We start from the raw sequence: 27,207 nt of genomic DNA, 5'->3' as shown, positions 1-27,207 counted from the left end.
GAGTTCGGCTGGTCGACCCCGCAGAATCGAACGGTCCCCGACTGGTGCCGTGTCGACCGCGCGCGTGGGGCTGGCGGGTCCGCGGAGAATCACGGAAGCGCCGGATTTCCGGCATGAACGGCTATTCTCCGCCCCCGCGCCGGGCGCGATTCCGGCGCAGAGGGTCGGACAATCCCACCCATTATATGCAGTTCTCTCATCTAAATCATTAATATATACTGTGAATAGCTGGGGTCCCAGCACCGATCCCTGCGGTACCCCACTAGTCACTGCCTGCCATGTGGAAAAAGACCAAAATTGGGGGAAATTCCGCCCATTTACTGTTTATCTCTCCACAGATGTTTCCTGATGTGCTGAGTATTTCCAGCATTTTCTACTTTTATTTCGGATTTCCAGCACCTGCAATATTTGGCTTTTGTCAGAAAGGTACTCTGCTCCTACAGTGGCAGATCCTGAGGCTGGCAGCATATTGCCAGTGCCAGGTTAGTGGCTGAAACTACATTGTTGCCTTGCCATCCCTGTGAATGTCCATGTTAAAACAGCTTCTATTCTCTACTGTCTACTTAATCATAAGGGTTCAAAACTGTCCTTAGCTTCTACTCTCCTGTCCTATATATCTATTACGGCAAAGATTGGCACGAGAGAAAGAAGATAATGACAGTGATAATGAAAACGATGGAGACAATGGCAGCCTGTGGGTCACTCATTCGTTCAGGCTTGTCCAACATTTTCACTTGAGGGGGGGGAACTACATTTGTATTTTATTTTCAAAAATAAAGTTGAGGTTTTACGGAAAGAAAGAATTACTGAGCAAAAGTACACCAATGTCAGAGAAATAAATTGCCAAGTTAAAAAAGAATAGGCAATGAGAATGACCAGAGTGTGAGAGGGTCAGTGTATGTGGTAGGGTGGGTGAGTGAGGGTGGGTGTATCTGTTGGTGTGCGCTGGTGAAAATAAAAGGGAAACATGAGAGTGGGTGCAAGGCAGACTCACACTCACGCCGCATCCTCAGTTTCACACACTTACCCCCACTCAGTCACTCAGTCCCTCACACTCACCCCCACACCCTCAGTTTCTCACACTTATCCCCACTCAATCTCTCATACTTATCCCCACACACTCAGGGCGCGATTCTCCGGAAAGATGTGTTGTAGCGAGCGAGAATTGCCGCGAGCTTCCCGGCGCTCGGCACAGCGAGGCCGGCAACGCGATTCAACGCTAATTGGTCCACTGAATGAGGCCTCACGGGCTTCTCGCTGCAAATGGAGGCTCGTCGGCTGATTCACCGGCACTGCGCTCGCCAGACCCCTGCTAACAAGGTCAAGCAGCACTTGCTCAGCCAACCCCAGCCAGCTCACAACAATGGTGCCAAGGAGATTAGCCCCAAGATTCGGGGATGCTGTCCTGGGGAGGCTGCTAGATGCCGTGGAGGCCAGAAGGGATATCCGTTCCCCTTGAATCCAGGAGGGTCAGCCATAGGGCAGCCAGTGCTGCCTGGGATACGGTGGTAATGGCTGTGAGCGCCAGGCGCCAGGAGTGTGACCAGGAGGACTGGCCTCCGCCTACACGGGCAGCACGAATGAGTAGACACCACAGCCCCTAACTCCACACCCTTCCCCGAGACCTTTCCACCCCCACAGGAGCTTCTGCCCCCCTCCCCCTTCAACCCCGCAACCCCTTCCTCCACCCCTCCCCCTTCAATCCCACCCAACCCCTCCTTCGCACACTCTCTCCCACCACGATGAACCACGAGTGTGGCTAATGAAACGCTCTCTGTGTCTCCTCAGGAAAAGCTCTCCCACAACCGCCAGGAGAGGGCCCAGACTGGCGATGGCGTGCCGGACAGAAGAATTCTCACCACCTTCAAGGAGCGTGCCCTGGGGTGACCGGGGTGTTGCCGAGGATCGGGCAGTCAACAACGCAGAGGAGAAGGCCCCAGAGGTGAGGAACTACTGAGCCTCACCCCAAGGACCTGTCGAACGTGAGTTGTTATTGCCTTACTGACCACATGTCCATTCTCCACAGGTCCTCCAGTCTATGGCAGCCCCCTCTCCAGGCTCCCACAAGACCACCTCGGAGGAGAGTTCCAAAGGCACCTCCACAACAGTCACGGCACAGCTGTCGACCCCACCCTCCACCAGCGCAGATACACACACCTGTATCTGGAACACACCTGGAAATGTTAATGGTCAGGCTTCTGGGGCACAATCTGGAGAGCACTACACTGCTGCTGATGTCCATCAGATGGAGGCAGGAACCCCCAGGCAAGGCAGCAGTCAGAGGTCTGCTTGATCCCAGAACACAGCTAGGTCCCAGCCTGGTGCTGAGCCTGTGAAACAGGTTTACCCGGGCCTGATGGAGACGTTAGGGGGCACCCGGGACATTCAGACGGAGATGTCAGCGATACTCCAGCAGGTCCGTAGCTAATTGGAGGAATACCAGAAGCTATGGCCGCAGGAGATGTCACCTGCAATGCGTGGCACCAAGGTCAACACTGCTACAGTGGTGACCAAAATGAAGAGCCTGGTGCACGACGTCGCCGCCATTAGTGAAGGTGTGCAAGGCGTTGTGCAGTCAGTGACGGACATGGCTGAGAATCTCGACAGAATGTCTGCCTCGCCGGGGGATGTCACCCAGTACCAGGCTGACCTTGATGAGGTTCTGCGGGACATGTCCCGCTCTCAGATGGGCATGGCTGAGGCGCTGCGGAGCTTGTCCCCCTCTCAGGTGGGCATTGCCGAGGCGCTGCAAAGGATGTCACTGAGGAGCATCACTAAGGGCGTTGACATGATGATGCGGATCATGGGGAACTGCCAGGACTGGCAGAGCCGGATGATGCAGTGGTAGCCGGGGCTCAAACCAGCTGCCCAACCGTCCCAAGGTGAACCCCAGGGTCCTATGGGCAGCATCCGGGAGGAGTGCCAAACCGGGCCCGTTGAATGGAGTGGCAACGGTGGCCATCAACTCCCTGAGTTCCACCCCTCTGATGATGCCACATCTCACAGCCGGCAAATGGGACAGGGGTGGCACAGCTGTGTATGTGCCGCCAACAAGTGAGCCAGGGGCCTCCAGCCTCAGAGACCCCAGAGGACGCCCGCCAGGGGCATCGAAGGCCCTGGGCATGGTAAGTAGCTGGCTGCCTCCATCTCTGATGTGAATCCTGGGGTGAGCACAGTAAGAGGTCTTAAAACACCATGTTAAAGTTCAACAGGTTTGTTTCGAGTCACTAGCTTTCGGAGCACAGCTCCTTCCTCAGGTGAATGAAGAGGTAGGTTCCAGAAGCATTTATAAAGACAAAGTCAATGATGCAAGGCGATAATTTGAATGTGAGTCTTTGCAGGTAATTAAGTCTTTACAGGTCCAGACAGAGAACTGGAGAGAGGGATAATCACAGGTTAAAGAGGTGTGAATTGTCTCAAGCCAGGACAGTTGGTAGGATTTCGCAAGCCCATGCCAGATGGTGGGGGGTTAATGTAATGCGACATGAATCCAAGGTCTCAGTTGAGGCCGTACTCATGTGTGCGGAACTTGGCTATAAGTTTCTGCTCGGCGATTCTGCATTGTCACACGTCCTGAAGGCCGCCTTGGAGAATGCTTACCCGAAGATCAGAGACTGAATGCCCTTGACTGCTGAAGTGTTCCCCGACTGGAAGGGGACATCTCTGCCTGGCGATTGTCGCGCGATGTCCGTTCATCCGTTGTCGCAGCGCCTGCATGCTCTCACCAATGTACCACGCTTTGGGACATCCTTTCCTGCAACGTATGGGGTAGACAATGTTGGCCGAGTCGCAAGAGTATGTATCATGTACCTGGTGGGTGGTGTTCTCACGTGTAATGGTGGTACCCATGTCGATGATCTGGCACATCTTGCAGAGATTGCCATGGCAGGGTTGTGTAGTGTGTGGTCGCTGTTCTGAAGGCTGGGTAGTTTGCTGCAAATGGTCTGTTTGAGGTTGTGCGGTTGTTTGAAGGCAAGTAGTGGGGGTGTGGGGATGACCTTGGCAAGATGTTCGTCTTCATCGATGACGTGTTGAAGGTTGCGAAGAAGATCTGATAGTTTCTCCGCTCCGGGGAAGTACTGGACGATGAAGGGTACACTGTCGGTTGTGTCCCTTGTTTGTCTTCTAAAGAGGTTGGTGCGTTTTTTTTCCCTGTGGCGCGTTAGAACTGTCGATCGATGAGTCGATCGCCATATCCCATTCGTACGAAGGCATCTTTCAGCAGGCATCTGTAGATGTTTGTTACGCTCCACCTCGTCTGAGCAGATCCTGTGTACACGGAGGGCTTGTCCATAGGGGATGGCTTCTTTAATGTATTTAGGGTGGAAGTTGGAGAAGTGGAGCATCTTGAGGCTATCCGTGAGCTTGCGGTAAAGCAAAGTGCTGAGGTGACCGTCCTTGATGGAGATGAGTGTGACCAAGAATGCAACCGATTCTGGAGAGTAGTCCATGGTGAGTCTGATGGTGGGATGGAACTTATTGATGTCATCGTGTAGTCTTTTCAGTGATTCTTCGCCGTTGGGGCAAAAGAAAAAAATGTCAAACAAAGAACAAAGAAAAGTACAGCACAGGAACAGGCCCTTCGGCCCACCAAGCCTGTGCCGACCCTGCTGACCGTCTAAACTAAAATCTTCTACACTTCCTGGGTCCGTATCCCTCTATTCCCATCCTATTCATGTATTTGTCAAGATGCCCCTTAAATGTCACTATCGTCCCTGCTTCCACCACCTCCTCCGGCAGCGAGTTCCAGGCACCCACTTCCCTCTGTGTAAAAAAAAACTTGCCTCGTACATCTCCTCTAAACCTTGCCCATCACACCTTAAACCTATGCCCCCTAGTAATTGACCCCGCTACCCTGGGAAAAAGCCTCTGACTGTCCACTCTGTCTATGCCCCTCATAATTTTGTAGACCTCTATCAGGTCGCCCCTCAACCTCCTTCGTTCCAGTGAGAACAAACCGAGTTTATTCAACCGCTTCTCATAGCTAATGCCCTCCATACCAGACAACATCCTGGTAAATCTCTTCTGCACCCCCTCTAAAGTCTCCACATCCTTCTGGTAGTGTGGCGACCAGAATTGAATACAATACTCCAAGTGTGGCCTAACTAAGGTTCTATACAGCTGCAACATGACTTGCCAATTCTTATACTCAATGCCCTGGCCAATGAAGGCAAGCATGCCGTATGCCTTGACTACCTTCTCCACCTGTGTTGCCCCTTTCAGTGACCTGTGGACCTGTACACCTAGATCTCTCTGACTTTCAATACACTTGAGGGTTCTACCATTCACTGTATATTCCCTACCTGCATTAAACCTTCCAAAACGCATTACCTCACATTTGTCCGGATTAAACGCCATCTGCCATCTCTCTGCCCAAGTCTCCAAACAATCTAAATCCTGCTGTATCCTCTGACAGTGCTCATCACTATCCGCAATTCCACCGACCTTTGTGTCGTCTGTAAACTTACTAATCAGACCAATAACATTTTCCTCCAAATCATTTATATATACTACGAACAGCAAAGATCCCAGCACTGATCCCTGCAGAACACCACTAGTCACAGCCCTCCAATTAGAAAAGCACCCTTCCATTGCTACTCTCTGCCTTCTATGACCTAGCCAGTTCTATATCCATCTTGCCAGCTCACCCCGATCCCGTGTGACTTCACCTTTTGTACCAGTCTACCATGAGGGACCTTGTCAAAGGCCTTACTGAAGTCCATATAGACACCATCCATTGCCCTACCTGCATCAATCACCTTTGTGACCTCTTCGAAAAACTCTCTCAAGTTAGTGAGACACGACCTCCCCTTCACAAAACCATGCTGCCTCTTGCTAATACGTCCATTTGCTTCCAAATGTGAGTAGATCCTGTCTCGAAGAATTCGCTCCAGTAATTTCCCTACCACTGACGTAAGGCTTACCGGCCTGTAATTCCCTGGATTATCCTTGCTACCCTTCTTAAACAAAGGAACAACATTGGCTATTCTCCAATCCTCCGGGACATCACCTGAAGACAGTGAGGACCCAAATTTTTCTGTCAAGATTTATGTCAACATCAGTTGAAAGTCCTGTGCAGTGAGGAGGTCTTGTTCAAACTTGCGCATGAAGATGTTGGCATATTGAGTTGCGAATTTGGTCCCCGTGGCTGTTCCGTGTGTCTGGATGAAGAACTTGTTGTCGAAGGTGAAGACGCTATGATCCAGAATGAAGCGGATGAGTTGCAGAATTGCGTCTGGAGATTGGCAGTTGTCGGTGTTGAGTACTGAGGCTGTTGCAGCAATGCCGTTGTCATGGGGGATTCTGGTGTAGATTGCCGAGGTGTCCATTGTGACGAGGAATGTTCCTGGTTCAACTAGTCCATGGGTGCTGAGTTTCTTTAAGAGGTCCGTCATATCCCGGGTAGCCCGGCTAGCTCAGTCGGTAGAGCATGGGACTCTTAATCCCAGGGTCGTGGGTTCGAGCCCCACGTTGGGCGTTCCGTTTTACATGAATAGGATGGGAATAGAGGGATACGGACCCAGGAAGTGTAGAAGATTGTAGTTTAGTCGGGCGGCACGGGCTTGGAGGGCCGGAGGGCCTGTTCCTGTGCTGTACATTTCTTTGTTCTTTGTATCGCGACAGAAGCTGGGAGTTCCTTGTGCGATGGGTTTCAAGATGCCTTCGATGTAGCCAGAGTGGTTCTCACACAGGATCCCATTGCCTGATACGATAGGATGGCCTGGTGTGTTGACCTTGTGTGTTTTCGGGAGGCAGTAGAGATCTCCAAAGCGGGGAGTATGTGGGATGAAAGCACGTAGGGAGCTCTGAAGGTCGAGATCCAATGTCTTGATCAGTCTGTTGAGTTGGCCGATGTGTTCCTTGGTCGGGTCTGCTGGTAACTGCCTGTAGTGTTCCTGGTTGTTGAGTTGTCGGTACATTTCTTTGTAGTAATCCATTCTCCTTTGTCTGCTGGTTTGATCACAATGTTGCGATTGGTCTTGAGAGCGCGGATAGCATTGCGTTGTGCTTGGATGAAGTTGGGGGCTGTCTTGTGAATGCGATTAATGAATCTGGCATTGACACAACTTCTTGAGCATACATGTTGAGTCTAGGGTAGCGGCCATCCGGAGGGGTCCAATTCGACTCTTTCCTCTTCAGTTGCCGCACCGCAGATCTCTCAGTCTGCTGTTCCGGTTCATTGGTTGTCTCATTGGGTTCGCTGTCGGGCTCTTGGGGTCTGTGGAAGGACCCCCGGAGCCTCATTCGCCCTCATGAATTCCTCCTTGTCTCCCGCAAGGCTGATGGGGTCCATTTTGGTGGTGGTGCAGAAATTGAGCCCTCTGCTGAGAACTCCGATTTTGTCTGGTTGAAGGGTGTCGTCCGACAAGTTGACAATAGATTTCCCTGTATTGTTTTCTACTGTGGTACCGGGGGTGGCTTGGCTGTTGCTGGTGGTGATGCTGAGTTTCTCAAGCTTCCTGTTCTTGCTGCGCATATAGGTGGCATAGTATTGTTGTCTCATCTGTTTGGCGGTGTTCCGCAGCTGGTCTGCTGCTTCCTGTGCGCAAATTGAGAATATGGATTATCTTGGTTTCCAGGTGTCGGCGTCTGCTGTCGAGCTGGTGTACAAGGTGGTTGAGGAGTGTAAGAGAGGTACGAAGGTTTGTGCATAACCAGTACGATGCCTCTGTCACTTTCAGGCAATGTGGGTTGACCTCCAAATCCTTGGCCCATTTCTCCAGGCATCTCCCTCTCCCCGTGGCATCCACCTACCCTCCGGGCGTGGACATGTCCCCAGAACTGTGTCCCATCCCCTGGGTGTTCGGATGTTGGCTGTTGCATGTGTGATTTTGCCTACCGCAGTGTTCAAGCACAATGTCCAGGCATCACGTCATTGGGATACTAGGCAATGACTCCCCCATGCTACATGGCCCGCACACCCACGGGAATCCAATGGATGGAAGTACTCACTTAACCACGATTGCCAATTCCCTATTAGCGATAGCCTTCAGCCATGCAGCCAGAGGCCCCGGCATTCGGTGGGGGTATGGGTGGCCGGTGGGGCAAGGCCAAAAGTTGTCCCCGGAACGGATACACATGATCTAGGAGTAGGCATGGTGGTGCCATGAACGGTTGTCCCCCGGTTGCCCCCCTCAGCGCATCCCTCACCCTCCCATGACAGCTACCGCTGTGGAGGGTCCCCCACCCCCAGCCGAGGGTCCCCCCCCCACCGAGCACGAGGGTGGAACACCCAGCGCCCCCGGTCCCTTTACCTGTGAGCAAAGGTGGCTACTCACCTCCCAGGCTCCCCACAGAAGCCGTTCCTCCAGGTTCACGTTTTTAAAAAGGAGTACTAATTGGCGCCAGCGTGACCACTTGCTGGGGAGGCCGCTGAATGACGGGAGGCCATAGGATATAGGGAGGCTCTGGTTAATTGTATGGAAATGGGGCTTAAGCGGTGATAATTGGTATCTCGCCAGGCTGCGGCAAGATCCCGATTTCGCCTATGGGGGCGGGCCGCTTGCATCGTAAACTGTTTGGCATCTGACACGGTCCGCGTTTTTGGCCTCTCCCGCTATTCACCGGTCTCGTTTCGCTTGAGTGAGAGCGCAACGAGGACAGAGAATCACGCCCTTAGTCACTCACTCCCACAACCAGACTCAGTCACTCGCTCTCACTTCACCCCACACTCAATCAGTCTCTCACTCCCACAAACACACTCTCTCCCACATACCATGCCTCAGGCCTAAAGTTTAGCTGTTATTTTAAAGAATAGAGCATCACATCATATATGTATTCCTTGCTGATGTTACTTATGTCCTTTGCACTTTCTTCAGAATGACATTACTATTGGCATCATAAAACTGTCACTGAGAATTTCCATCTACACTTGAGAACATAAAAACGAAAATACGAGCTGTGCCATTATCCTTGCAGAAGCCCTTAATCATGACAGAGCACAGGAAAGAGCAGCTTCTTCAAGGATGAACTACTGCCACAGAACTCAGATGAGGCTTCTTTCTCTTCTGACACGTTAGATCTTTTTTTTATTATTCATTCCTCGAATGTGAGTGAAGTATCGATACCAGCATTTATCTTCCATTTGTAACTGACCTTAAGAAGGTGATAGTTAGTCACCTGAAATGAAATGAAATGAAAATTGCTTATTGTCATGAGTAGGCTTCAATGAAGTTACTGTGAAAAGCTCCTAGTCGCCACATTCCAGCGCCTGTTCAGGGAGGCTGGTACGGGAATTGAACCGTGCTGCTGGCCTGCCTTGATCTGCTTTAAAAGCCAGCGATTTAGCCCAGTGTGCTAAACCAGTGCCTTCTTGAACCACCCTCACAATGCCATAAGGATGTTCCAGGATTTTGCCCCAGCGACTTGGAAGGGAACTTGCATCAAGCATGCTTGTTGGATCGGGCCATTGCCCAGCATTGGTGCAGCACAAACTTTACTTGTCACTTATCAATACAAGCCTGTTGTTCAGGTCCTGCCACACGTGGGCACAAACTGCTTCATTGGGCGCGATCCATCGCGCAACTCAGCCGGTAGATGCTGGGAGAGGCCTTTTCCAGGCTTCGCGACAGCCTTCACGCCTCACGGGATTTCCCCAGGTCCGGCAAGGCGTCAGAATCGGAATCATGACCAAAAGGATCGTGACCAAATAGCACGTGCCTAAGTAGGTTTTGAACCTATTTCGGCGAGCTTACCCGGGATCTATCAGCCTCCCTGGGGAGCCTGCAGCCGAGCACCGTTCAGCACTGGTCCACACAAACGTGGGCCATGCGGGACAGCACCCGGGGGTTCTCGCGTGCCCCTGGGTGGTCAGGGACAGTGCAGGATGGCTCCCTGGCCCTTCCTCTGGAATTGGCAATGCCCAGCTGGCACCTTGGTACTGCCACCCTGACACTGCCAAGGTGCCTGGCTGGCACTTCCAAGCTGTCAGGGTGGCAGTGCCATAGGTCAATGCCTGAGGAGGGCCATGCCATGAAAGTAGATCGGAGTGGTCTTTGAAGGGCATGGGCGGGGTGCTGGGGCAGGGGGGAGGGGGGGCCATGCGGTCCAGAGTCTGCAGTGCCAACTGGGGCTACTGCGTAGTACGGTGGACCTGATTGAGATAGGCGGTACACATCATGCTAACATGTCGGCTTTTCACCCCCTGCAGACAATGGATATTGGAATACAGCCAGCAATGGTGGCCTTCCTCCTAGCCGCTGCAGCCCTGGAATCCACTGCAGCTGTACGAGCTGTAGCTGCTCGAGGAGGAGGGAGCTGCAGCAGCGGAGTGTGCCCCAGAGTAACAGGGGGCAGCCGCTGAGGATGGAGAGCCGGCCTCCCAACAGGCCGAGGAGGAGGAGGGAGGGGTGAAAAGGAGGTACTGCATGAGGCCTCGCATGTATCGCCGGCGCCTGTCCTTCAAGGTCCTGCCAGACCGGACATGCCGTCGTAGACTCTGGCTGAGCAGGGGGACAGTGCGACGGTCGTCCTGAACCATTAAGCCACGGGTTTCTTCCAGGCGCCGTATGGAGATCTGTCCGGGATCGTCACAGAGGCCCTATATGCCCAGTTGGCACAATACATCCATTTCAGTGTGGACCAACTGCCTGGGCAGAGGGGTTCGCCGCTATCGCTAAGATGCCCTGGGTCCAGGCGGTGATCGGCGGGATGCAGTGTGCACGACGCATCCATTCCGGCACACACGATTCCCAGCCTCTTCGAGGCGCACTCCTGGCTGGGGGATTGGCTCCTAGGCAACGGTTATCTGCTGCGGATGTGACTGATGCCGCCTATCCAGAGGCCAGAGACCGACGCAGAGACCTGCTACAATGACGCCAATGTGGCGACCAGGAACGTGATCGAGCAGTGCTTCAGCATGTGCCTGAACCGCTCTGGAGGTGCCCTCCAGAATGGCGCTGGAAGGGTCGCCCGCAACGTGGCAGCCTGCTGCATCCTCCACAACATCTCGTAGCAGAGGGGCAAGGTGTTGGAGGAGGAGGATGAACGGCAATCCGCATGAAAGGAGGAGGATGTGGGGGAGGATGGACAGGGCATGGGGCCTGGGCAGGCCTAGGAAGCCGTACAACGTGTGCCAGAGCCAACGTGCACGGGACGCTCTGACCGTCTCCAGGTTCACAGACTGTGGGGGGGAACTCGCACACTGCAACCCACCCCCACATGGTCCCCAGCCTGCATCCCCCCTCCGTGATAGATACCTGCCGCAGTAACAGAGGGTCTGGTGCATGGGATGGAGGATGATGACAACCTGCTCTGCAATGAGCTCTGGTGCGCCACATCGTTTGACAGTGTCTGACTCCTGCCCACGGTAGCACTTTCCACCATCCACCTGGCTGATCTCTGCATGCGAGCTGGCCATTCCATCACACGATCCCATCGAATCCCTGGGGTGGCAGAGTTGGGGACGGTGGGGGAGGGATGTGGGTGAGTCACGGGAGTGGTGAGTGCTGACTGAACCGCGGTCCCCAAACAAGCACACACCAAACGGGCCCCATCAGCACCTCCTCCTCCAGGGTGTCCAATGACCGCCGGGCTACTCCATGGGAGGGGCTGCAAGCGGAGCTATCCCTTGAGGCTCCCCTGCCACCTGGCTCTGCCTGTTCTGGTGACCTGCTGCTGTGCAACCAGGGTCTGCATGCTCGTGACCATGGAGCACAGGGAGTGGACCACCTCCATCCAGGACTGCGCCACATCACCCACTGATTGTGCCACCACCTTCTGGGTTATTGCCACATCAAGCAGCGACTGCACCATCTCCCTCTAGGACTGGGCCACCTCCCTCTGTGTCTGTGCCACATCGGCCAGCGTCTGGGCAATGCCGCCAACGCTCTCAGCCATAGTCCGCTGTGACTGGGCTCAGGAGCGCTCTGCATTGTCTAGGTGGCTCTTGCACATGGCTGCCTGGCAGAAGGCAGCTTTGTCCTGGGCCTTGGCCACCGCTTGCACAGGTTGCCCATGCCTTGGACATGCTTATCCATGGCCGTAGCCCTCGCCCCCAAAGCCTCCACCGCGGACGCCACCTGTGCGGTGTTGGCCTGGGTGGCACGCATGGTCGGCACCACGTCCTGCTCCTACAAGCGGTTGGACTACTCCAACTGCACCTGCAGGTGCTGGATGCTCGCCGACAACCCCTCATGTAGTCCCTGGCTCTGCGACTGCATCTGCGGTGGGATGGTCCGTCCCAGAAGCCCGAAGCCCTTCTGGACGGTAGCTAGTCCCTGAGTCCGGCCCACCCTCCGAACGTCCGCTCCCTCGGGTGTTCCTACTTCCACCTGATGTACTGGAGCATTTGGGTAGTGTGCACCAGATAGTGTCTCAGGAGCCTCTTCGCTAAAGTGCACAACCAAGATGAATGTCTTGGGAAGGTAGAGGGGGGCTAAAGACAGCTTTGATGGGAAATCAGTGTCATCATCGGACTCGAGCTCCGGGGTATCCTGGGTCAAGGGTCCCGTCGATGTCGGTGTCCTCGTTGCTGGTCGGCAGCTGGGGTTTTGGCTGTGTCTGTGGCTGGGGCGGGGCAGGGGGCACCAGAAGGGTCCGCCCCATCACCAGCAAGCCCTGCAAGTCACAAGACAAGAACCATGATGCGACCACGGGCCGGGAGGGAGTGGGTGTGGTGGGGGGGGTGGTGTGGGGGTGTGCGGGTGGTGTTGGGGGTGGGGTAGACACATGTATCACGGGGAACCGTAACTCAGCGGGGCCTCACTTCCTCATCCAACCCAACCCCGATCTCCACCCCGGCGGCTGCCCTTTCCTGGGGCCCGCCGACCACGCCCAGTGCCCTTTGATCTGCCGCGGTGAGGGGCTGCAGGTCCGGCAATCCCCCTCCAGTCTTCTCCCGCTCCCGGCGGTTATGGGCGGCCTTCTCCTGAGGGGTGGGAAACATAAAACACACATTGTTAGACAGTCCGATGCATGCAGCCCAAGGGGTTGGTAGCTGGTGGCTTCAATGGCCAGGGCACCCAGCATGGCAGCCAGTATGGGTGCCGGTATGTGCTGCAGAGTAGGGGTTCGGCCGCCCTCCTGGTGGAGGGTGTGTAGGGTTACAGGTGGAATGAGGGTTGGTGCCAGGGGCACAATGCTTCCCACTCATCCTGGCCGCCCTGAGGAGTTCGTGCATTTTCTTCCTGCATTTTTCCAAGGCTTTTTACACGTACATAAAAAGCAAGAGGGTAGCCAGGGAAAGGGTTGGCCCACTGAAGGATAGGCAAGGGAATCTATGTGTGGAGCCAGAGGAAATGGGCGAGGTACTAAATGAATACTTTGCATCAGTATTCACCAAAGAGAAGGAATTGGTAGATGTTGAGTCTGGAGAAGGGGGTGTAGATAGCCTGGGTCACATTGTGATCCAAAAAGACGAGGTGTTGGGTGTCTTAAAAAATATTAAGGTAGATAAGTCCCCAGGGCCTGATGGGATCTACCCCAGAATACTGAAGGAGGCTGGAGAGGAAATTGCTGAGGCCTTGACAGAAATCTTTGGATCCTCGCTGTCTTCAGGGGATGTCCCGGAGGACTGGAGAATAGCCAATGTTGTTCCTCTGTTTAAGAAGGGTAGCAAGGATAATCCCGGGAACTACAGGCCAGTGCGCCTTACTTCAGTGGTAGGGAAATTACTGGAGAGAATTCTTCGAGACAGGATCTACTCCCATTTGGAAGCAAATGGACGTATTAGTGAGAGGCAGCACGGTTTTGTGAAGGGGAGGTCGTGTCTCACTAACTTGATAGAGTTTTTCGAGGAGGTCACTAAGATGATTGATGCAGGTAGGGCAGTAGATGTTGTCTATATGGACTTCAGTAAGGCCTTTGACAAGGTCCCTCATGGTAGACTAGTACAAAAGGTGAAGTCACACGGGATCAGGGGTGAGCTGGCAAGGTGGATACAGAACTGGCTAGGCCATATAAGGCAGAGAGTAGCAATGGAGGGATGCTTTTCTAATTGGAGGGCTGTGACCAGTGGTGTTCCACAGGGATCAGTGCTGGGACCTTTGCTCTTTGTAGTATATATAAATGATTTGGAGGAAAATGTAACTGGTCTGATTAGTAAGTTTGCAGACGACACAAAGGTTGGTGGAATTGCGGATAGCGATGAGGACTGTCGGAGGATACAGCAGGATTTAGATTGTCTGGCGACTTGGGCGGAGAGATGGCAGATGGAGTTTAATCCGGACAAATGTGAGGTAATGCATTTTGGAAGGTCTAATGCAGGTAGGGAATATACAGTGAATGGTAGAACCCTCAAGAGTATTGAAAGTCAAAGAGATCTAGGCGTACAGGTCCACAGGTCATTGAAAGGGGCAACACAGGTGGAGAAGGTAGTCAAGAAGGCATACGGCATGCTTGCCTTCATTGGCCGGGGCATTGAGTATAAGAATTGGCAAGTCATGTTGCAGCTGTTTAGAACCTTAGTTAGGCCACACTTGGAGTATAGTGTTCAATTCTGGTCGCCACACTACCAGAAGGATGTGGAGGCTTTAGAGAGGGTGCAGAAGAGATTTACCAGAATGTTGCCTGGTATGGAGGGCATTAGCTATGAGGAGCGATTGAATAAACTCGGTTTGTTCTCACTGGAACGAAGGAGGTTGAGGGGAGACCTGATAGAGGTATATAAAATTATGAGGGGCATAGACAGAGTGGACAGTCAGAGGCTTTTCCCCAGAGTAGAGGGGTCAATTACTAGGGGGCATAGGTTTAAGGTGAGAGGGGCAAGGTTTAGAGTAGATGTACGAGGCAAGTTTTTTACGCAGAGGGTAGTGGGTGCCTGGAACTCGCTACCGGAGGAGGTGGTGGAAGCAGGGACGATAGGGACATTTAAGGGGCATCTTGACAAATATATGAATAGGATGGGAATAGAAGGATACGGACCCAGGGAGTGTAGTAGATTGTAGTTTAGTCGGGCAGCATGGTCGGCACGGGCTTGGAGGGCCGAAGGGCCTGTTCCTGTGCTGTACATTTCTTTGTTCTTTGTTTGTTCATTTCTGGCCGGGCCGGACAGTGTTGCTGGCGGGGCTGACCACCTCTGCCATCTGCGCCCGGGCACAGTGATCGGTGGCGGCTAGCAGCCTCCTTCCCGGGCCGGGGCACAGGGTTGCCCACCTCTCCTCCATGGTGTCAAGCTCGGCATCTGTAAAATGGGTTGTCCTTCTCCTCGATGTCATCTTGTTGGCTGGGATGATAAGTGTGGGGAGTGAAGTGTGCATATGCAGCTGCAGCTTGTCAGCCTCCTGAGTGTCAATCGCAAATCCGGCGAATCCGGTACCGTCTCTCATTGGAATCGATTGTGTTCCACATGGCGCCCGTGCTAGCCCCTTCACAGTCGCTGAATCGGTCCAGGTGCAGCGCCTGTTTTGCTGTCGTAGAAGTCCATGAATCCTGCCCCGGAGTCAACACTTAGGACAGAGATTTTGACATCTAAGTGTGGGCTAAACTGGTGAAAAACTCCCCAGGGCTCAAAAAAGTGACTAAGTGTCGTTTGATAACGGTGGGGAACTCGCTGAAAAACCCACCTCAAATGAACTTACAAATGTTTCCATTAAATTCCGCCCATTATCTGAGGAGTTGAAAATGGCATCAAACATTCTGCAATCATCAGGGAACATTCCCAATTCCGACCTCATGATGGTGGGGTGGGGTGGGGGGGGGGGGGGCGGGGGGGGGGGGGGGGGGAGATCATTAATAAATCACCTGGAACACCTGTACAATATCCTGGCATTTAAACTAAATAGTGGGAGGAGGGTTACATGGGAAATTAGAAAATCAAAGTTAAAGGAGAAATTATGAGTGCAGATTAGAACGTGTGAACATCATATTGTACCAAGGGATCAGACAAGAGTAGGTAAATTTGATAATAGAACAAACTTAAAGGCTTTGTGTCTAAATGCTTGAAGGATTCAGAACAAAATTCATGACTTAACAGCGCAAATAGAGACAGAGGATGATTTGTTGGTATTTACTGAGACATAGTTACAAGGAGACCGGGGCGGGATTCTCCGACCATCACCGGGGGGCGGCGTGAATCCCGCCCAGCCGCCCCGACGCTGACTGCCGAATTCTCTGGCGCCGGTTTTCGGGCGGGGGCGGGGATCGCGCCGCGCCGGTCGGGGGCCGTTGGCAGCCACCCCCCCTCCCCTCTCCCCGGCAATTCTCCGAGCCCCGATGGGCCGAGCGGCTGCCCGTTTTCAGCCAGTTCCGTCAGCGTCAAATGGACATGGTCCATCCCGGCGGGACCTGGCTTGGAGGGCGGCTAGCGGAGTCCTCGGGGGGGTGCGGGGGGATCTGGCTCCGGGGGCCCCCACGGTTGCCTGGCCTGCGATCGGGGCCCACTGATCTGCGGGCGGGCCTGTGCCGTGGGGGCACTCATTCCCTCCGCGCACTCATTCCCTCCGCGCACTCTTTCCCTCCGCGCTGGCCTCTGTAAGGCTCCGCCATGGCCGGCGTGGAGAAGAAACCCCCTGCGCATGCACAGAAAACACGCCGGCGTTTCTACGCATGCATCAACTCGCGCCAGCCCACAGCGGTCCTTCGGCGCCGGTTACTGCGGCGCCAACCCCGCTGGCGCCGGTCTTTTCCCTGGAAGTGCGGAGGATTCCGCAACTTCCTGGCAGCCCGACACCGGGGTGGTTCACGCCGCTCTTGGCATCGGGCCGTCCCACCAATTTCGGGAGAATCCCGGCCCAGGTCCGTGAGTTGAATATTCAAGGGTACTCAGTATTTTGGAAGGATAAACAGAAAGGAAAAGGAGGTAGAGTAGTTTTGCTCGTAAAGGAAGGAAATAGTGCTATAGTGAGAAATGGTACAGGCACTGGAGATCAAGACATGGGGCGAAATTCTCCCCCAATGGTGCGATGTCCGCCGACTGGCGCCAAAAACGGCGCCAATCAGACGGGCATCGCGCCGGCCCAAAGGTGCGGAATGCTCCGCATCTTTGGGGGCCGAGCCCCAACATTGAGGGGCTAGGCCGGCGCCGGGGGGATTTCCGCCCCGCCAGCTGGCGGAAACGGCGTTTGTTGCCCCGCCAGCTGGCGGAAATGGCGTTTGTTGCCCCGCCAGCTGGCGCGGAAATGCGGCGCATGCGCGGGAGTGTCAGCGGCCGCCGACAGTTTCCCGCGCATGCGCAGTGGGGAGAGTCTCTTCCGCCTCCGCCATGGTGGAGGCCGTGGCGGAGGCGGAAGGGAAACAGTGCCCCCACGGCACAGGCCCGCCCGCGGATCGGTGGGCCCCGATCGCGGGCCAGGCCATCGTGGGGGCACCCCCCGGGGTCAGATCGCCCCGCGCCCCCCCCCCCCCCAGGACCCCGGAGCCCGCCCACGCCGCCTGGTCCCGCCGGTAAATACCAGCTTTGATTTACGCCGGCGGGACAGGCAATTTCTGGGCGAGACTTCGGCCCATCCGGACCGGAGAATTGAGCGGGGGGTCCTGCCAACCTGCGCGGTCCGATTCCCGCCCCCGCCCAATCTCCAGTACCGGAGACTTCGGCGGGGGCGGGATTCACGGCGGCCAATGGCCATTCTCCGACCCGGCGGTGGGTCGGAGAATGACGCCCATGGAATCAGTCTGGGTAGAAATAAGAAATAGCAACGGAAAGAAGTCCCTGGTGGGAGTAATCTATAGGTCCCCAAACAGTAATTCTGCAGTGGGGCACAGTATAAACCAGAAAATATTGGAGGCTTGTAAGAAAGGTACGACAATAATCAAGGGTGATTTTAAAATGCGTATGGACTGGATTAATCAAATTGGCAAGGGTAGCCTCGAGAGAGAGTTTATTGAATATATTAGAGATTGGTTCTTGAAATATGTTGTGGAACCAAACAGAGAGCAGGCTATTCTGAGTTTGGCATTATGTAATGAGGAGGGATTCACTAATGACCTCATAGTTAAGGATCCTCTGGAAAAAGTGATCAAAGCATGATAGAATTTCAAATATAGTTTGAGGGTGAGAAACTGGAGTCCCACACTCGAGTTCTGGAGTTAAACAAAGGTAATTACATAGGCACGAGGACAGATTTGGCCCTAGTGGATGGGCAGGAGGTCTAAAAAGTAGGACAGTTGAGGAGCAGTGGCAGTTGTTTAAGAAGATATTCAATTCCTCCCAACTAAAATATATTCCAGAGAGGAAGAAAGATTGTAAGAGAGGAAAAAAACACCCATGGCTAAGCAAGGGAGTTTTTTTTTAAAAATATATTTTATTAAAGTTTTCAAACACAATTTTTTCCCTTACAAACCAAAGAAATAAAAATACAAGTAACATGATAACTGCAATATAACATTGTGTAACTAACATGATAAACTAACCAAATAACACAAAGTAATACTCCCCCCCGCCCCCTCTCCCCCTCCAAAAACCCAAACAATTTACCCCCCTCCCTCCCCCCCCCTCCCCCTGGGTTGCTGCTGCTGGTCATCTATCTTCCCTCTAACATTCCGCTAGGTAGTCGAGGAACGGTTGCCACCGCCTGGTGAACCCTTGAGCCGATCCTCTCAGCGCAAACTTCATCTGCTCCAGTTTTATGAACCCCGCCATATCGTTTATCCAGGCCTCCAGTCCGGGGGGTTTCGCTTCCTTCCACATGAGTAAAATCCTACGCCGGGCTACTAGGGACGCAAAGGCCACGACATCGGCCTCTTTCGTCTCCTGCACTCCCGGCTCATCCGCAACTCCAAATAAAGCTAACCCCCAGCCTGGTTTGACCCGGACCTTCACCACCTTCGAGATCACTCCCGTCACTCCCCTCCAATACCCCTCCAGTGCCGGACACGACCAAAACATATGTGTGTGGTTCGCCGGGCTTCCCCCGCACCTCCCACACTTGTCCTCCACTCCGAAGAACCTGCCCAACCTTGCTCCCGTTATGTGTGCTCTATGCAGCACCTTAAATTGGATCAGGCTAAGCCTGGCACACGAGGAAGAGGAATTTACCCTGCTTAGGGCATCAGCCCACAAACCCTCCTCAATCTCCTCACCGAGCTCTTCTTCCCATTTTCCCTTCAGTTCGCCCACCAACTCCTCCCCCTCTTCTCTCATCTCCCGGTATATCTCGGACACATTGCCCTCCCCGACCCACACCCCCAAAAGCACCCTGTCCTGGATCCCTTGCGTCGGGAGCAGCGGAAATTCCCTCACCAGTTGTTTCGTGAACGCTCTCACCTGCATATATCTAAAGAAATTTCCCCAGGGCAGCTTATACTTTTCCTCAAGCGCTCCCAAGCTCGCAAACGTCCCGTCTATAAATAAATCTCCCACTCTCCTGATTCCTACCCGGTGCCAGCTCTGGAATCCTCCATCCAGCCTCCCTGGGGCAAACCTATGGTTGTTCCTGATCGGGGACCACACCGAGGCTCCCAGCACAACACTCTGTCGCCTCCATTGCCCCCAGATACTCAATGTTGCCGCCACCACTGGGTTCGTGGTAAATTTTTTTGGTGAGAGCGGTAGTGGCGCCGTCACCAGCGCTTTTAAACTCGTCCCTTTACAGGACTTCATCTCCAATCTTTTCCACGCCGCTCCCTCTCCCTCTATCATCCATTTACGAATCATCGCCACATTGGCGGCCCAGTAGTAGTCACCCAAATTCGGCAACGCCAGTCCCCCTCTGTCTCTACTACGTTGTAGGAACCCCCTCCTTACCCTCGGGACCTTCCCTGCCCACACAAGCTCGTGATGCTCCTATCTATTTTTTTTAAAAAGGCCTTAGTGATCAGTATAGGGAGACATTGGAACACAAATAGGAACCTCGGGTGGACCATCATCTTAATTGCCTGCACTCTGCCCGCCAGTGACAGCGGCTGCATGTCCCACCTTTTGAAATCCTCTTCCATTTGTTCCACCAGTCGTGTCAGATTAAGTCTGTGTAAGGTTCCCCAGCTCCTGGCTATCTGAATCCCCAGGTATCGGAAGTTTCTTTCCACTCTCCTTAGCGGTAGGCCATCTATCCCTCTACTCTGGTCCCCAGGGTGTATCACAAAAAGCTCACTCTTTCCCATGTTAAGCCTATATCCCGAGAAATCTCCAAACTCCCTCAATATCTGCATGACCTCTGTCATCCCCCCCACTGGGTCCGTCACATACAGCAGTAGGTCATCCGCGTAGAGTGACACTCGGTGTTCCTCTCCCCCTCTAATCACCCCTCTCCATTTTCTGGAGTCTCTCAGCGCTATGGCCAGTGGTTCAATTGCCAACGCGAACAGTAATGGGAACAACGGGCATCCCTGTCTTGTTCCCCTGTGTCGTCGAAAATGCTCCGACCTTTGCCGACCTGTGACCACACTTGCCGTTGGGGCCCCATAGAGGAGTTTAACCCAGCTGACAAACCCGTCCCCGAACCCGAACCTTCTCAGCACCTCCCATAGATACTCCCACTCCACCCTATCAAATGCCTTCTCTGCATCCATTGCCGCCACTATCTCTGCCTCCCCCTCTACTGGGGGCATCATTATCACCCCTAATAGCCGTCGCACGTTGACATTTAGTTGTCTCCCCTTTACGAACCCGGTCTGGTCTTCGTGCACCACCCCCGGGACACAATCCTTTATCCTCGTTGCCAGCACCTTTGCTAGCAACTTGGCGTCCACATTTAGCAGTGAGATAGGCCTATAGGACCCGCACTGCAGCGGATCTTTATCCCGCTTCAAGATTAGCGATATCGTCGCCTCCGACATTGTCGGGGGTAGGGTCCCCCCTTCTCTGGCCTCGTTAAAGGTCCTTACCAGCAGCGGGGCCAACAAGTCCACATATTTTCTATAAAATTCCACCGGGAACCCATCTGGTCCCGGGGCCTTCCCTGCCTGCATGTTCCCCAGCCCCTTGGTAACCTCGTCCACCCCAATCGGCGCCCCCAGGCCTTCCACCTCCTGCTCCTCCACCCTCGGGAACCTTAATTGGTCCAAAAACTGCCGCATCTCCTCTTTTCCCTCCGGGGGTTGGGACCTATAAAGTCTCTCGTAAAAGGTCTTAAAACACCTCGTTTATCTTCCCTGCTCTCCGCACCGTAGCTCCCTTTTCATCCCTAATTCCCCCTATCTCCCTCGCCGCTGTCCTCTTTCGCAGCTGATGGGCCAACAGGCGACTCGCATTTTCCCTATATTCATATCTCATCCCCTGTGCCTTCCTCCACTGTGCCTCCGCCCTCCTTGTGGTCAACAGGTCGAACTCCGTCTGGAGTCGTCGCCTCTCCCTGTATAGTCCTTCCTCCGGGGCCTCCGCGTATTCTTTATCTACCCTCAAAATCTCCCCCAGTAGTCTTTCCCTTTCCTTGGCCTCTATTTTCCCCTTGTGGGCCCTGATGGAGATCAGCTCTCCTCTGACCACCACCTTTAGTGCTTCCCATACTACTCCCACTCGGACCGCCCCGTCGTCATTGGCCTCCAGGTATCTTTCGATACATCCCCGCACCCTTCCGCAGACTCCCTCATCTGCCAGTAATCCCACATCCAGTCGCCAGAGTGAACGCTGCTCCCTCTCCTCTCCTAGTTCCAGGTCCACCCAGTGTGGGGCATGATCTGAAACAGCTATGGCTGAGTACTCAGTTCCTTCCACCCTCGAGATCAGTGACCTTCACAAAACAAAGAAATCTATCCGGGAATACACCTTGTGAACATGGGAGAAGAAGGAGAACTCTTTGGCCTTCGGCCTAACAAATCGCCACGGATCCACTCCCCCCATTTGGTCCATAAACCCCCTAAGCACCTTGGCCGCTGCCGGACCTCTTCCGGTCCTAGATCTAGATCTATCTAACCCTGGGTCCAACACGGTGTTGAAGTCCCCCCCCATTATCAGGTTTCCTACCTCCAGGTCCGGGATACGTCCCAGCATCCGCTTCATAAATCCCGCATCATCCCAATTCGGGGCATATACGTTAACCAACACGACCTCCATTCCCTCCAGTCTGCCACTCACCATCACCTATCTGCCACCGCTGTCTGCTACAATGTTCCTAGCTTCGAATGACACCCGTTTCCCCACCAGTATGGCCACCCCTCTGTTCTTTGCATCCAGCCCTGAGTGGAACACCTGTCCCACCCATCCTTTCCTTAACCTAACTTGGTCCGCCACCTTCAGGCGCGTCTCCTGAAGCATGGCCACGTCTGCCCTCAGTCCTTTCAAGTGCGCAAACACTCGGGCCCTTTTAATCGGCCCATTTAGGCCTCTCACGTTCCACGTGATCAGCCGAACTGGGGGGCTACCTGCCTCCTTCCCGTGCCGACTAGCCACCACCCTCTCTAGGCCAGTCCCACGTCCCGGTTCCGCGCACCCACCCGTTCCCCAGGCGGCGCATTCCAGCCCCGACCACCCTTTCTTTTACCAGTTCCTCTTTGATTTCTGCAGCAGCAACCCAGTTATCCTCCCCCCCTCCCCCCTCCCCCCGCTAGATCCCCATATAGCATGATTGCTCCCCCCATATTGCTTCCGAAAGTCAGCTGACTTCAACTGACCCCGGCTTCTCCCGCTCTCTCCTTGACCCCCCCCATGTGGGGAACTCCCATCTACCTTGCGCCTATCTTCCCGCCATCATCTTTCTGGCACGGGAACAAGAACAGTAAGCCCCGTGTTCTCTATAGTTGTCCCACCCCTTGTGGCGCAGCTCCCTCTGCCGCCCCACTCCCATTCCCCATCGCCCGCCTATGTCTCTTCTTCCCCCCCACCGGCGCCCACATTTCTTAGTGTCCCCCCCTCCCCAATTTACATCTCTATATACATCAGCATTGTCATTTCCCCTCTAACATCAGTCCCTCAGTTCTGATCCAGTTTCTCGTTTTTAATGAAGGTCCATGCTTCTTCCGCCGTTTCGAAGTAGTGATGCCTCTCCTGGTGCGTGACCCACAGTCGCGCCGGCTGCAGCATCCCGAACTTCACCTTCTTCTTGTGTAGCACCTCCTTGGCTCGATTAAAACTCGCCCTCCTTCTCGCCACCTCCGCACTCCAATCCTGGTACACCCGTACCACCGCATTCTCCCATCTACTACTTTGTACCTTTTTGGCCCATCTCAGAACCACCTCTCTATCATTGAAGCGATGAAATCGCACGATCGTCGCCCTAGGTGGTTCTCCCACCTTTGGTCTCCTCGCAGGGACCCGATGGGCCCCTTCCACTTCCAAGGGGCCCGAGGGGGCCTCAGCTCCCATTAGCGAGCGTAGCATCGTGCTCACGTAAGCCCCGCCGTCCGCTCCTTCCACTCCCTCGGGGAGACCCAGGATCTGAAGGTTCTTTCTCCGTGATCTGTTTTCTAGGACTTCAATCCTTTCAGTGCACTTTTTGTGGAGCGCCTCGTGCGTCTGCGTTTTGACCGCCAGGCCCAGGATCTCGTCTTCGTTGTCCGTCACCTTCTGCTCCACCACGCGGAGCTCCATCTCCTGGGTCTTTTGTGCCTTCTTAAGCCCCTCAATTGCCTGTAGCATCGGGGCCAGCACCTCCTTCTTAAGCAGCTCCACCCCCCGTCTCAAAAATTCATCTTGGTCCGGCCCCCATGTCGCCTGGGCTCTCTCCGCCACCATCTTGCTCCTTTTTTCTTCTGCCCCTGTCCTCGAGGATTCTTCGCGATCTGGCTGCCGCCGCCGATATTTTTCTTTTTCGTTGGGGGGGACTCCCTGTTGTCTCACCCCACACCGGGTTTCGTCCCGAAAAAATTCCCCGTTGGGGCTCTTAAAAGAGCCCGAAGGTCCGTTCGAGCTGGAGCCGCCGAAACGTGCGGCTTAGCTGGTCATCGCCGCAACCGGAAGTCCTAAGCAAGGAAGTTAAAGATAACATAAAGATAAAAACTAAGGCATACCATATTGCAAAGGCCAATGGCAGTTTGAAATATTAAGAAACTTTTAAAGATCAATAAAGGGTTGCGAAAGAAGTAATAAAAAGAGCAAAAAGGATAACGAAAGCTTCTGTAATTGTATAAAAAAGAGAGTAGCTAAAGTGAATGTTGGTCTCTTGGAGGATGTGACCGGGGAGTTATTAGTGGGGAATACAGAAATGGCGGGAACGCTAAATCAATATTTTTCCTCAGTTTTCATACTGGAGAACATTAGTATCATCCCAATAGTAACAGGTAATGCAGAGGTAATAAAAAGGGAGGGATGTGGAACAATAATCATCCACAAGGAAAAGGTACCAAACAAACTATAAGGATTGAAGACAGACAAGTCCCCAGGGCCTGATGGTCTACATCCTAGGGTCTTAAAGGAAGTGGCAGAGATAGTGGGTCCATTGTTATAATATTCCAAACTTCCCCGGGTGCAGGAAAGGGTCCAGTGGATTTGAAAAGTGATAATGTAACGCCCTTATTCAAAAAGGGAGGGGGACAGAAAGTAGGAAACATCTGTTGTTGGGAAATTGTTAGAATCCATTATTAAGGAAGTAATAATAAGCATGTGGAAAGTCAGAGCGTAATCCATCAGAGTCAGCATGGTTTTATGAAGGTAAATCGTGTTTGCCTAATTTGCTCGAGTTCTTCAAAGCTGTGATAAGCCAAGTGGATAATAGGGATCTTGTAGATGGAGGGCGTGATCTACCCAAATGGGAACAGAGTCCTGTAGTGTGCGTGTTTAGCCGAGTATTTTCCGGCGATCAAAGCACTGGGAAATACACGCTGTTGAGCACCCATCGGGTAGGGGTGTGGGACCTCAGTGACAATGCCCCAGCGAGGCTGCACTTAGTCCCGTTTTCTGCACTGAGGTGCTCCACTCACCGGGACTTCTCAGTGCAGAAGGAGATCTAAATGCCATTTCTAAATGGCACCCCGATCTCGCAACCGCCTCCCCCAACGTGACCCCCAAAGCCCCAACTGACCTACAAGGGGATCCTCAGGCCCCGCTGCACCCGCACAGAGCACCCCCAGGCCCGATCCCCGTTGTGGCAAAAATGCCAGCTTGGCACCTTGACACTGCCAGTTTGGCAATGACCCTGCCATCTGGCAGTGCCACCTGGGCACCTTGACAGTGCCAGGCTGGCCATTCTGCTCACAGGGCAAGCACCTGGGGGCCTCCAAAACCCTGGGAGACCCCACGAGTGCTGTTCCATCTGCCTCCCGTTTGTGGAGACCAGCATTGAACAGCGCTCGCCCAAGGACTCCAAGGCAAGGGAGTTAGATCCCATGCCTTGGGTAGATCGTGGGAAGGCATATTTTCACTCTAATATGCAGATTTGCGAAAAAGTGATTGCACCCACAATGGGCGGGACCCACATGGCGACGTCTCGTGAGATCGCATTAGATCTCGAGAGGCGTGGTGAGTCAGCTAGACCCGGACAAGGGATCTCTCAGTATCTACCAGCTGTGCCAATTTATTAGCTTGGAATGATGATTGGCTACCGCCAGAAGGCAGAGAGTCGGGATAAAGGGATTTATTTTGGTTGGCGAGGTGTAACTAGTGAGGTGCCACAGGGTTCGATCCTCGGGCCCCAACGATTTACAATATATATGAATGACTTGGATGCAGGCACAGAAGGTACTAAAGCCACATTTGCAGATTACACTAAAATTGATGGGGTAGTAAACTGCAAAGAGGAAGTAATAAATTTACAGGTGGATATAGATAGGTTAGATGAGTGGGCCAAAATTAGGCAGATGGAGTTTGATGTGGATTATCCATTTTGGTTGGAAAAATGGAAAGGCAACTTGTTATCTAAATGGAGAGAAACTTCAGAGTACTTCGGTGGAGGAGACTCTGGGTGTCCTCATGCATGAATTACAGAAAACTAGAATGCAGGTACAGCAGGTAATAAGGAAGGCAAATGGAATTTTGGTTGTTAAAGCTAAAGGAATGGAGTATAAAAGTAGGGAAGTGTTGCTGGAGAGGGCGCAGGGGGATCTAAACCCGGGGGTGGGGGAGCCCACGGTGGCCTGGCCCGCGATCAGGGCCTACCGATCTGCGGGCGGGCTGGTTCCTTGGAGGGCCTTCTTTCCTCCGCGGCGGGCCCCTGTAGGGCTGCACCATATTGCCCGGGGGTCAGCGCGGAGAAGGGAACCCCCACGCACGCGCGGAAATAGACCGGCCGGTCTGCGCATGCGCGAACTCGCGCCGGCCCTTCGGCGCCGGCGAGAGCAGCGCCAACCACTCTGGCGTCAACCTAGCCCCCAAGAAATTGGAGAATTCCTCACTTTCAGGGGATGTTGACGCCAGAGTGGTTGGCACCGGTATTCCCGCCGGCGTGGGGACATAACCCTATTTTTAGAGAATCCCGCCCTCGATCACCAAAAGCTATAGGGCGGAATTCTCCGGTTTCCGGCGGGCGGGCCTTACCGGCGCCGAAGAGTGGGGTGAACCACTCCAGAGTCAGGCCACCCGGAAGGTGCGGAATCCTCTGCACCTTCGGGGGCTAAGCCGGAGCTGGAGTGGTTGTCGCCGCGCCATCAAGCGCCGAAGGGCCTCCGCTGGTCGGCGCGAGTTGGCGCATGCGCAGGAGCACCAGCGTGTTCCCAGAACCACTGGCGTGATCCCTGCGCATGCGCAGGAGCACCAGCGTGTTCCCAGAACCACTGGCGTGATCCCTGCGCATGCGCAGGGTGTTTCTTCTGCGCGCTGGCCATAGCACGGAGGGAAAGAGTGCCCCCACGGCACTGGCCCGCCTGCAGATCGGTGGGCCCCACTCGCGGGCCAGGCCATCGTGGGGGCCCTCCCCAGGGCCAGATCCCCCCCTGAGGACTCCGCAGGCTGCCCGCAGAGCCAGGTCCCGCCGGTAAGAACCTTTGGTATTTTACGCCGGTGCGACTGGCCAAAAATGAGCAGCCGCTTGGCCCATTGTGGAGCAAAGAATCTCGAGGGGGGCCGCTGCCAACATCCCCCGACCGGCAGATTGCGATTCCCGCCCCCGCCAAAAAAACAGCACCGGAGAATTCGGCAGCTGGCGTCGGGGCGGCAAGGCAGGATTCACACCACCCCCCGGCGATTCTCCGGCCCAGCGTTGGGTCAGAGAATCCTGCCCATAAATACGTTATGCAGCGTTTGTATCAGGGAGACCCCCCCATGAAGAACCAAGCCATGTCTCCCTAGCAATCTGTGTTACTTCAACTTACAGTTTTGAGTGTTTTCAGTCTTTTGCCACAACACAGTGGACAGTTTTCCCCCTGATTCCCAGTGACTTCAGTTTTTTAAATAAATATTTTTATTCTCCATTTTCACATTTTCTTCAGAATTTACGCCCCACCAACAAACAGTAAACGGTAACAAATACAAAGCCAATCCCCTTATCAACAACAACGATCCCATCCTCCCACCACCCCAAACAA

General features: G+C 53.9%; 1 protein-coding gene and 1 non-coding gene across 3 annotated transcripts in view; one reads left to right on the top strand and one right to left on the bottom strand.

The window, feature by feature from the left end:
• slc35f4 (solute carrier family 35 member F4) overlaps positions 1-27,207 on the bottom strand; it is a 277,382-nt gene that overhangs the window by 233,425 nt on the left and 16,750 nt on the right. The gene's annotated exons all lie outside the window — the stretch shown is intronic.
• Positions 6,406-6,478, top strand: trnak-cuu (transfer RNA lysine (anticodon CUU)). The gene has a single exon. It is a non-coding gene; the product is annotated as a tRNA-Lys (tRNA).

This window comes from Scyliorhinus torazame, chromosome 2, assembly GCF_047496885.1.
Source record: "Scyliorhinus torazame isolate Kashiwa2021f chromosome 2, sScyTor2.1, whole genome shotgun sequence".
NCBI lineage: Eukaryota > Metazoa > Chordata > Chondrichthyes > Carcharhiniformes > Scyliorhinidae > Scyliorhinus > Scyliorhinus torazame.
The sequence above is the reverse complement of the archived record's forward strand: the minus strand, read 5'-3'. Positions and strand labels throughout refer to the sequence as shown.